This window comes from Biomphalaria glabrata, chromosome 4, assembly GCF_947242115.1.
Source record: "Biomphalaria glabrata chromosome 4, xgBioGlab47.1, whole genome shotgun sequence".
Taxonomy (NCBI): domain Eukaryota; kingdom Metazoa; phylum Mollusca; class Gastropoda; family Planorbidae; genus Biomphalaria; species Biomphalaria glabrata.
The window spans coordinates 22,789,283-22,801,412 of record NC_074714.1 but is presented as its reverse complement, the minus strand read 5'-3'; the positions used below and the strand labels follow the sequence as shown (position 1 = coordinate 22,801,412).

The 12,130-nt window shown below is 35.3% G+C and overlaps 1 protein-coding gene across 1 annotated transcript in view; it reads right to left on the bottom strand.

Annotated features, from left to right (window-relative positions):
- Positions 1–10,217, bottom strand: part of LOC106053598 (phospholipid-transporting ATPase ABCA3-like) — a 49,177-nt gene extending 38,960 nt beyond the window's left edge. The window contains exon 1 of the mRNA XM_056025845.1: positions 10,059–10,217. The gene's annotated coding sequence lies outside the window, so the exon portion shown is untranslated. The remainder of the gene's footprint in view (positions 1–10,058) is intronic.
- Between the last annotated feature and the right edge of the window lie 1,913 nt (positions 10,218–12,130).

Below are 12,130 nucleotides of genomic sequence, written 5' to 3'. Positions count from 1 at the left end.
GTCACTATTGATTAAGATTTATTATTTAGTTATTGCAGTTTCCCCCATATTCTTTACTCAGGAACTGTCCGCTATTCTAATTCAAAACAAGGTTACAAGGACAGTTTGTGTGGAGACACAAACTCAAAATCGGCCCCCGAAGTGGTCTACCTAGAGTCTTCATCAGGATTCGAACACGGGACTTCCGGTTCCAAGTGCTTTACCCCTCAGCCACAGCATCTCCATAATTCATTTAGCGTACACTAATATTTTTAAAATAATAATTATTAACCTTATTCAAAAAATTCAAAATCAATAACATGTTACATGTAATAAAGAGAAACTAAAAAAAGATTTATTCTTCTTACAAAATTAGATAAACGGACAACACGAAAAAAATAATTCTTGACCTACTTTAGGTACTAAGCTAGTTAGAAATGACATGACAGACTTGGACAAGACTTTCCCCTCGCAAAAAATTTAATATCTCCGGTAATGGAGATATCTAAACGGGACGGATGGACAGACTGACAGACAGGCCACACAAAACTAATAAGCGTCTTTTCCCCTTTCGGGGGCAGCTTAAAAAAAAAAGGAAGAAAAAAAACATAAAAAATTTGAAAACATCCAATAACCATAATCCTTATTTGATCAGATAGCGATGTTACCGCGTTCCACTTCTGGAAGCTGCTAAAGACTTTTTTTTTTCCTCAAGCTTCCCTTAAGAAGCTGATAACAAGATAAGCTACTATTCAAATAGTCACACGCATATTTGACATACTTTTTTTCATATACATATTATAAAGAAATTTACTAATATATATATATATATATATATATATATATATATATATATATATATATATATATATATATTATAATGTGTACGTTTGTATGATAATGGATTATATTACAATTAAAAAAAGAAAATTGTATCATTTATGTCTTTCTTAATAGTTGAAAGCCTACTGAGATGACTATTTCATTTCTGACATTTTGACAACTACTCACTGATAATAGGCCTTTAAAAAGGAGCATAAGTAGGTTACAATCAATTTCGGCCATAGTATGATATGATTTAGACGCCTTCTACTAGTATATATATATAAATACAACACAATTATGCAATATAATGGACAACGCTAAAAAAAAATTTGTGTTTCAACATAAAGAAATATCTAACTAGGTCGGTGTAGTGATGAATGCTATCTTTTATTTTTATTCCCTCTCTCTCTCTCTCTCTCTCTCTCTTTCTCTATCTGCCCTCTCTATTTTGCCTCTTTTTCACTATGACTTATTTTAGCATCAACTGTTTTAGACATATGTATGGTCAATTATTTTGAACAGAAGTTGATTAGTGGATTCAGTTGATTCTTTAACTTGACCCTTTTAGCTTGTGAATTATGGAACACATGTATGTATATATATATACATGGGCGTAGCCAGTATATTTATATATATATATATATATATATATATATATATATATATATATATATATATATATATATATATATATATATATATATATATATATATATATATATATATTTATATATATATATATATATATTTGATGCAATTAGGCTAAGTATTGTTCTTTACCTCTAAAGGAAAGCGGAATGGAAAATGCACCATGACGTGAGGCAAATGAAAAATAAATTGAATTAAAAAGGAAAATAACAAAATTTGCTTTTAAAAATACCGAGGTAATCACATATTTGTGCTATTTGTATTTATTTTGATATCGAGACAGGCCTTTTGAGGAAATATCGAATATGAAATAAAAAAGTAAAAAAAATAAGAAACTTGCAATTGTTCGTGAATTGCGGCGTTCAGATTTCTAATCTCTCTAAACCGTTTCTTATTGATAACGTAAAAGAAACCTGTTTAATACTTTTCATGAAAACCCATTCGGCAATAGCAGAGTCCTCTTGATGAATCAGCCAGTGGTATGTTACGTTTATATATATACATAGAGAGAGAGAGAGATGCATTTATTTTAAAGCTTGAGGGGAGGGGGGGGGCTCCACAAAATTCATGGCCACGGCCGGCGCTCCCTCAAATCTAGCACTGGGCCTATGTATATATTGATTAGGTCTAAAACCTATCTTCAATTTGTCTTTATTACTGCATTGCTGAACTCAAGGCTGATGCCGAAAAAGAATCCTTCCTCTGTTATGTATTTATTTTTGTATATTTTTTTTTTATTTTGAATTTTTAAAACTATTTTCCCAGGCATCAAGACATGACAGCTATTATTTTGATCCAGACTCTGAGTCACGATGTCGTGTCAAGATGAGCTGTAGACCAATATTGAATATGCGTCACATGTAACCTCTACTGCGACTCTAATTGTGTGTACGATGAGGTAATATCTTGGAACAGGCTTATCAAAGTAGAAAGTTGCTGAGAGTGCCATGTTTTTTTAGGGTGCACTTCAGGTTATGAGGTACCTCAGACTTTGATCAGTTCATGTAAAAGGTTATTCAGATTACATTTTATATATCTTACAATAAATACATTTATTTATTTTTCACAAATTTTAAATCGTGACCCATCATTACTTTCTACTTTGGGACACTCAGTTATAAACCCAAGCGTTCGGTACGGTTTTTCGGTCTTAATCAACTCACCTTCATCTATCCAGTAGTCTGTTGGGCCGTTAGGGTACCACGCATGATCTGTCGACCATCTATCTCCATTCCTCTCTTTGTTTCACTTCGACAAGAATCTTCTTTCAATAAAAGGACCGTCCATTCTTTTATTTTGTCTTTTCGTCGTTTTCTTTGTATGCCTCTTCTTTTCCCTGATACCGTTCCCTGCAGGAAGATCTTTGCCAAATCCAGAGGACCTCCCGATATGGAGATTCAATTTAAGTTTGCATTTTCTTACTGGTCAACAAGTCATATTGCCATTGTGATCCTGTTTCAAATTTCCTCTTTGGGGCTTACAATAAAGATCTCAATGGACACTAACGGCTAGCTCTCGATCGCTTCTCATGGCGTGAAGCCATGAGTGTCGGAGTCTCGAGATACGAGGCAAGGTGATCAGCCATTAGAAAAGAACGAATAAAAAATAAAACTTAGAAAAGATGAAGGCATATCTGCAGCGTACCAAACCTACCCATGCCATGTATGTGGTCTGCAGTTTATAGCAAGGTTTGGACTCCATGGGCGTTTGAGTTCATATGAAATATATAAATCTCCAATATTTTATCCCGACACATAATAGACATAATAAAAATTAAAATTTTAACGTCATTTGTACATCTTTATGATACGATAGCCGACCATAAGCCGCTATTTAGAGAAAAGATTACTTGTTCACCCCCCCCCCCATTCTTTCTTTTCTGAACCGCGTTTTTTGTCGCATCGAAAGTTACGTGGGGTAACTCTAGCCCGACTTGCAGAAATAAATGAGTTATCTTTCCATGACTTTTTCATCGAGAGTTACAGAGATATGGTTGTTGTGCACTTTTTGTGCTGCAAAATCCAATGTTGTAGGTTCTTGTATAAATGTTATCAAGTTATAATTTTAAAAAACACTGTTTTTTCACTTGATCTATCGTATTTTGGTTAAAGAAACCGTTACATCAGATCTAATGTATACATGTAAGTAACTCGATTTTACTTGAATGAAAGAAGACATGTTAAGATGCAATCTTAAGCTCAGACAACTAAGCAAAAATAGAGAAAAGATTGGAGAAATAGATACAAACGTAAGACCAGACTACTATACATCAATAGAGAAAAAAATGGAGAAATAGATTCAACCTTAAGCCCAGACTACTAGACGTCAACAGAGAAAAGATTGGAGAAATAGATTCAACTATAAGCCCAGACTACTAGACATCAACAGAGCAGTGGCGCATCAAGGTACTCGGGGGCCCGGGTTCAAGAATATATTGATGGGCCCCCCTCCCCCCATCCAGTATGACAAATATTTTCTGTGACATAGAAATCCAGTAGCTTTTTTTTATGTATCGGTACATTTACAAAAAGACATTCCAATGCAAGTTCATGAGCACAGCAGACAGAATCATTTAAGACACGTTTAAGTACTGTATAACACAGTGAACAGAATGCGCTAGTGGCTACTTTGTTGAAACAATACTTGAAGGCCATTGTACTGTCCGCTGATGTTGAAAAACCATAATGTACTTGGCATTGTAAGTAATTTAAAGAAAGATGGGGATATTTTATTACTTTGGAGTATTTGTTCAGTTCATCTTTCAGACCCCTGGTTCTCACAAGTATGAAAACCTAAAAATGACACATCTCTTTGGATGGTTCGTCATAGGAGTTCATAAAACATTTTCAGAAAAAAAAAGTAAATTAAATACATTTTGTATTCTCTTTGAGTGCTGTCAACCATGATAGAGAAAAAAATGTTGCAGATTGGATCTCCTTTAGTATTTTTTGCAAAAATTGCATTGCCCAACAGGTCTATTATTTTGAATCTGTGGGTCGAGGTAAAGGCTTGTGTTCTTAAGAATGTATGCACTGATAAGACATTGCCGTTGTTACCTGCTTCACCTAAACGATTCTCTTCGCGATGACAACTAAATGAAAGTATGTTGCATGCTCAAGTTACAACAAACATTCACTATGCGATGAGTTACTTTCAGTCAGTAATTGTCAACTTCTTCAATGAGCTCCTTGTCACCCACCGTTCTCAGTCGTTAATGTTATCTGTAGGCTTAGCAAGATTGTTGATGAAGTTAAGTCATTAGTAGGCCTATCTTTTTTTTTTGACGATTCGGTTGGAAAACAAACAACATTGATGCTGTGTCAGGGTATAAACCCGAGACCATCGAGACCATGCGAACGACTTTCCAGTGCACATAACAGACGACAAAGCAGCCATTCAAGTGAAAGACACTAGTCCTTGATAAATGTAATTATCGTTCTATCTTAAAAATGTTTGTTATAAACCTCCTCCCAAATTCAGTCACAATAAGTAGCTAAAAAGTCAACATTTTTAACGTTTCCATAAGTAACGGAGTATGAGGTTTCTTTTCCTTGCATAATATTCAATTTAAAAGTCTAAATCTAGATTTCTTGCTATAGAAAAATGAAAAAACAACAACAACGATGCTTACTTAAAAAAAAACAAGCATTAAAAAAAGTAAGCCTAATACTATCAATGATTTAACTAACACAGCGGGAAAAAACACGAAAGAATGGAAGTATGGGACCCAACCGTCACCACAAACACACCGTTACCACAAACACACCGTCACCACAAACACACCGTTACCACAAACACACCGTTACCACAATACGATAAAACTGATGAAAGAACTGACTCCAAATGAAAACATGATTTGAAGGTAAAATTTGACATGACGTTCAGGATATCTTAAGGAAACTTTTAATATTTTTTTTACCATTTCTTTACAAAATTGCAGTGTTGGGGTTGGCCACAATTGGTCATTAGTCATGTGACCAGGTGATATGAAACCCCTACGCGCCATGCAGTGCCTTAATTAGAGTTGAAAAGGCCATAAACTATTTGAACTATGGGGCCCCATACAAGTCCAGATATTGTATGTAACTACTAAATATTTCTTGGAGGCCTGAGCTAGAACTTATGTTGCATAGAGGTAGATCCGGCCCTGGCCCATGGTTGTTACACTATCTGGTGTGGGCCCCTAAGTTGTCATGGGTCCGGGTTCATTGAACCCCTTCGCGCCATGGATGCTACGCCACTGCAACAGAGAAGGATTGGAGAAACCTTAAGCCCAGACAACTACAAATTATCTTAGGTCACGCTGCAGTGAAATTTATAGCAGGCGTCCAGGGCTATGTTTTTTTGCATTCGTTTGTGTGTGTGAGAGCGTGTGTTTGTAAGTGAGTGCGCCAGAGCCAGTCTGCGAGTGTACAGTGCACACACAAGTGGTTCACCTTGAAGAAATCGACGATTAATTGCTCACGAAAGATCGATTATCCTTTCTCGACACATGCGCAGACCAGGGCGTGATACAAGAAAATGCTATGTTCCATCGACGAATTAAAGAAAAAAAATTGCTAGACTGCAGAATTTTATTTTTTGAAATTCTAATTTTTTCTTTAGTCAGTAGGGAAAACGAGGGATGGGTTGGGGTTATAACTAAGATTAGACAAATCTATCATTTCTATAATTAGACAAGGTAAAGGCACACAAATAGTATTAAGTCTATGGTCTTTTTCTTTCTCTCTCTCTTACAAGATGTTTAAATGCTTACTTTTACTTTCTCTCTTTCTTGGTGCAACTTCGTATGTGCATAAACATTGACATATAAATATATACTGGCCAACTTGGAATTCTTTATCTAAATTGATAGTTCAAAGTATAATGGGCGTAAAGACTATGAATATTCGCTCTTGGAGCAAAACTGACGCGTTTTATGTTGCTTGAAAAGAGGATGGAAGTTGTTTGTAATCTCTATTTTTATGTACGACTTCCTGCTTGCATCTAATAGCTCCTAGCGTCAAGTCAAACATTCAATCGAAATATGACCAGGAGTTCGCTTTCAAATGTTCAGGGCTTGACGTGAATCAAACATTACTGAGGGATACTTTTTTAAAAACTTTTACTTATTTAATAATAGTATTGTATGTAGTATAATCTATCTATATAATTCTCTCCATGGCTCAAGAGTTTTGACTAGAAGTAAAGATCCTCTTTTATTTCTGCAAGTCGGACTAGAGTCACCCGTCACAAAATAGCAGGGCCGGACTCAACCGTTGTGGCCAAGAAGTCATGGAAAGATCACTCTTTTTTATTTCTACCCCAAGTAGTTTGAGCGGCGAAAAAAAAGAGGGTGGGGGAGGAGAACAAGTGATCTACTCTGTATTCACCCTTCACTAAATAGCAAGGCCGGACTTACCCATTGTGGGACCCTATGCGAAACGGATTTCACGGGGCCAAGTTAGGGATACGGATAATAAGTAAAAATTAAGAGTTTGTATTAGAAAATAAATTCGTCTTTGCATTTTATTCATTCTTTACTACGTACAGAATTACTTTACGAGCCTTGCGTGTAGCGAAGTCATACAGTATATCATAAACATTCTGTTTCCTACATAGATCACGCTCAATAGCAATAATTACCAAATGTTTCAATCTATCTACGAGAATTGTTGACATCAAGTAATTCTTCATTAGTTTGAGACGTGAGAAGCTTCTTTCACTAGATTCCGCAGTTATGGGTATCGCGCGTACTTTGGCGATTTCCATATTGAATGACACCCCAAAATGACAATTTTCGTCTATATATTTCAGGAGATTTGTATGAGTTTTCTAAAGATTTTAATAATTTCCGGCGATTTTCCAGGACTTTTCGTATATTTTGCAATTGAAATTTCCAGGAGCTCCTGGTAAATCAGGAGGCCGCGGGAAATCTGTTATAAGTTATGAAATGGTTTAATAAATAATTTATACACCTAGAATTAGCGCGGGTCCTATGAAAGTGCGGGGCCCACTGCGGTCGTATAGGTTGCAGTGGCCTAAGTCCGCCCTGCAAAATAGCGGCGTATGCTACGCCGCCGGTCGACTAGTAATAGTATAATACACTAATATAGTATATTATTATTAATATAATATCTAGTCATAAGCCAAGCTTCTAATAGAATTTTGTTTTCTTTTTAGGCTATATTTAAAAAAAAAGTAATTAAACTTCTAGTTCCTATGCTCCTAAAATTCATGATTGATATAATAAAAACATTAACCGTGACCACTCTATATTTTTAACATGTGACCCTATTAGATGTGTGTACTATTTATTCTGTGAAAAGCCGAATTTAAAATACTTATTGACGCAACCACAGCCATGGACGCAACATATTTATTTAACAAAAAAACAACAACCATTGAGTTACATCCCAGTTTGGTGAGAGAGTAAGAGAGAGAGAGAGAGAGAGAGTATATACCAACAACAAAGAACAGAACGTGTAAAGAAGTTAAAGAGATGGCAAAGTTGAAAACCATTGAGTTGTCCAAGTCTGATTTACAGCTTGTAATTTGACTTCCTTCAACGTCGAAGTTCATACCGAAGAATTACATTTTCCCTTGCTAGATCATTTTACAAGCTGTCCATTTGTTTAGAAAGTTTCGCTTCCGCTTTACATGTTTCAGTTACTTCTGCTTCTAAGTTACCATAATTATACTTCCTAGCTTATTTTTTGTAACGGACATTGCACTGATTTTATACTTTTTTTCTAAGCGTCTTAAATTTCGGTCCAGCGTTAAGTGGTTGGAGAATAAGACAATGGTGATTGTGAGTGAGATAGAGACTAAATCATGTGTGTCACAGAGTGAGATTAACGTCATGGTAGATGGACTTGCGATAAAACAGAGTGAGATTATTAAGGTCATGGTAGCTGGACTTGGGATAAAACAGAGTGAGATTATTAAGGTCATGGTAGATGACTTGTTATAAAACGAAAACTCTCCCATGAAACAAATCATGACTACCTTTGAATTTTATTTTAGATCTGAATATATGATAAACTTAGCCCTTAGTTGTGACGGAAAAGTGAGTGGAGAGAGAGAGAGAGAGAGAGAGAGAGAGAGAGTACAAAGAAAAAATATTTTCCTCCTCATAAAGTTATTTCACAAGACAAAGACGCTTTCTATGTGCTTTCAGAGCAGACAGTACTTTACCTCTGACGACCTGTTAATAAATATTATGTTTACTATGAATATTTATCGTTTAGCTATTTACAGAGATAAATTTACTTTATCTTTTAAAAGACACACATGCCAAATGTCCAAAGCATTTTATATAATTTCCACCAGGGCCGGTCCTACAGGTTGCGGGGCCCTATGCGAAACGGATTGCGCGGGGCCTAATTTGGGTTGTGATAAGAATAATAAGTGAAAATTAATATTTTGTATTACAAAATAAATTCGTCTTTGCATTTTATTTATACTTTACTAAGTACAAAATCACTTTCAAATTATCTTTACAATAGAAGTTAGTTTTCTAACAAAACATTTAGATCTGCATTTTAGATTTACTACGACTAGCAAAATATCGTTTTTGTTTTTGTCTTTCTAAAAGGTCGAGATAGATTTAGATCTAGATGTGTAGGCCAGTAACTATAAAACTAAATTCAATATTTGACAATGCCGTTTTTTTTTAATCATGAGTAGGATTGGCGTTTTCCATATTGAATGACACCAAGAAATGACAGTTTTGTCTGATTTAAGGAGATTTGCATCATTTTTCAGAAGATGTTTCATAATGTCACGTGACTTTTCTACTAGTTTATAATTGTTCACGAAATAATAATCATTTACACCTAGAATTCGTACCGCGCGGGGCCTATGAAAGTGCGGGGTCCACTGCGGCCGCATAGGTTGCAGTGGCCTAAGACCGGCCCTGATTTCCATTAATTCTATGATTAAAATGGTTTAACTTCTATGCACCCATGCAGTGGTCTGTTGCATTCTTTCCAATTAATAATAAAAATTGTATTGTTGTTGTGTGTGTGTGTGTGTGTGTGTGTGTGTTTTCCTTGTAATTTACATTTCAAACTTGTAGGTCTAGTCATTGAAGAGTTGACTATGCCTTCAATGGCTGAACATGAATTCAAAATTAATTTTTTGAGCTTTCAATTTATACAAGTTCCAATATATATATATAGGCCTATATATATATATATATATATATATATATATATATATATATATATATATATATATATATATATATATATATATATATATATATATATATATATATATAATACAGTGCACCTGTACGCCTTACCGGCACCTTTTTCAATTTGAGAAAAAATATTACTTTCTTGTAGTTTAAAGTTTATTATTAATTTATTCATAGTTCAAAGTTAAGTTATCCACCTCTTAGTACCGGCACCTATTTATATTTTTTCCCACAAAAAAAAAGCCACTGTTTATAGATATCTTCAATTCCAAAAGAACATTCGAAAGAAACTTTGGAACAAAAATGTTTTGTAGGCTTTTACGTCATAGGTAGCTGCAAAGGTAAATAGCATCTGTAAGTAAAGATAGAGAAAAACAGAGAGTAAAATCTAATACATTAAAAATAAATATTGACACCGTCTTACCTTTCAATAGGCGCAACAATTTAAATTTTTTAAAGGTCTTAACAACTGACTCAAAACACTTTTAATGTAAACAAACAAATAGTACACATTTACAGTTGTTCTGGTTTCAAATGCCCCGCAGCAAGACACGCTTGGATCTCAGCAATTCACTGCTGAATTAGTTTTTATACTGTGCCATGTGTATGTCACGGGCTATTGACTTGGCTCTTGCTATTTATAGAAGGGAAAAAAATCGTGTATCTTTCTCTTCAAACACATAGGCCAGTTGGTTTCCCTATCCATAACATCAGCAGTTTAGTGGACTAACAATTATCTACAATCTAGGCTACAACACGAAGCTATGCTGTCATTAATGAAGCACTAGTTAGGAATTTAAAAGGTTTAAAGATGTAACTTTCTCTCATGTGGTCACGTGGTAGTGCGATCGATATTTAAACGACCTAGATCTAATATGTTTACAAGTGAACTGTGAGTCAGTAAAATAAAATAAAGAACAACTAATTAAAATAAAAATGACTGATTGGTAGAGCACTTGACTTTTGGCTGAAGGTCGTGTGTAAAGTCCTGGTAGAGAGAGTACAGTTTTTGGTATTTTTGATTCACATTTGGCAGCATGGGTTTGTGTATTCACTTTGTGATTAGGATTTTGGTGATAGGGTTTGTGTTTTAGTCTATATGTTCACCCTTTAAGTTATGCCCTTGTGTGGCTGTCCAGTGTTTAAATGGGTAAGCAAGCTAGTATGTGTGCCTGAACGGGGGTGGGTAACAGTGATGAAGTAGCAATTGTGGCATATTGATGTTTGACTGAGTTATAAAAAAAAAAACTTGATTTAAAAGGGACGATACGAGTTCTGTTTATTAAAGCCTGTTAAGTCTTAAACTATTTTATTGATCCTTATTGAGAATGAGTTGTAATTACTAGGACCCATTATAGTTGTCACCAGGTGCTGCCCGGATCCTTTGCTTTCCCTCAAGCGAAGCCGCTGGTGCAAACATTAATTTTGAAGTCAAAAACTTTAAAAAAATAATTGAGTAACTGAGGCAGAAAATACAAGTGATAGTATTAGTTTGTCAACACAATCTACAATTCAGTTCTTTCCAAACTACACTTAAATCGATGACGTCATTCTGTATTTGTATTATTAACACATTCACGTCTTTGGTTTTTCATTCGAAGGGAGTCAATGTGTCACAACATAATCACTTGAAGGCATTTTGAATGAAACCTTCCCAACGCAACCTCTCAAAAAATGTCGGGGAAAGAGAAAAAAAAAGGTATCACGTGGGTGGGGGGGGGTATTTGTGCTTAAAATGTTTAGTTTAATTGATCGTGTTTTTAGGTCAATATGTGTAACTTGGAAGACGCAACTCCCCTGATCGAATCTCTTTGATGTGCATTTGAGTGTAGAGTGCAACTAGCTACACGGCCTAGCGATCCAGCACAGACACTGATCTCGGCATCTGTCGTCACGGTCACGTGATCAGGTGCTGCCTTGACGTCACAGGGTAACAGAATGCTGGGTGCGGGCGAACTTAGAATGTAGTTGCACGATGCGTGGCCTACTTTGTTTGAGGACAAGTGCGCGCTTGTGTGTGTGAGTGTGTGTGTATAGCTAGGTATTCGTGACTAATCTTGACTTACATAACGCAACTTTTTGCTTTACTTGAATGAGAACAACCTAGACGTATACCTACAAGGAAATTACGATACGACAAAGAAAGATTCAATGTCATATTTCTTAAAAAATATACTTATTGTTCACTAAAAAAATTGAAATAAAGATTTAAAAGACAATTCGTTTTGTTTGTTTGTGAAAGAATTAAAAGACAATATATTTTTTAACATATATAGAGCGTTCCTTCTGATTTGAAGATTATATTAAAACATCGTAGCCCAAAACTCCCACAGGGCGACGGAGAATGGCTGTGGACAGGGTTGAAATGTGGGACCATCGAAAGGACAGTCCAGAGCGCATAGCACATGACCTGGCAGCGTTTCGATTAATTGTTTCCCGTAACTGTTGATGCGATTTATCTTTTTGTATTTTTATGTTACGTAGAGTGCTTGCACA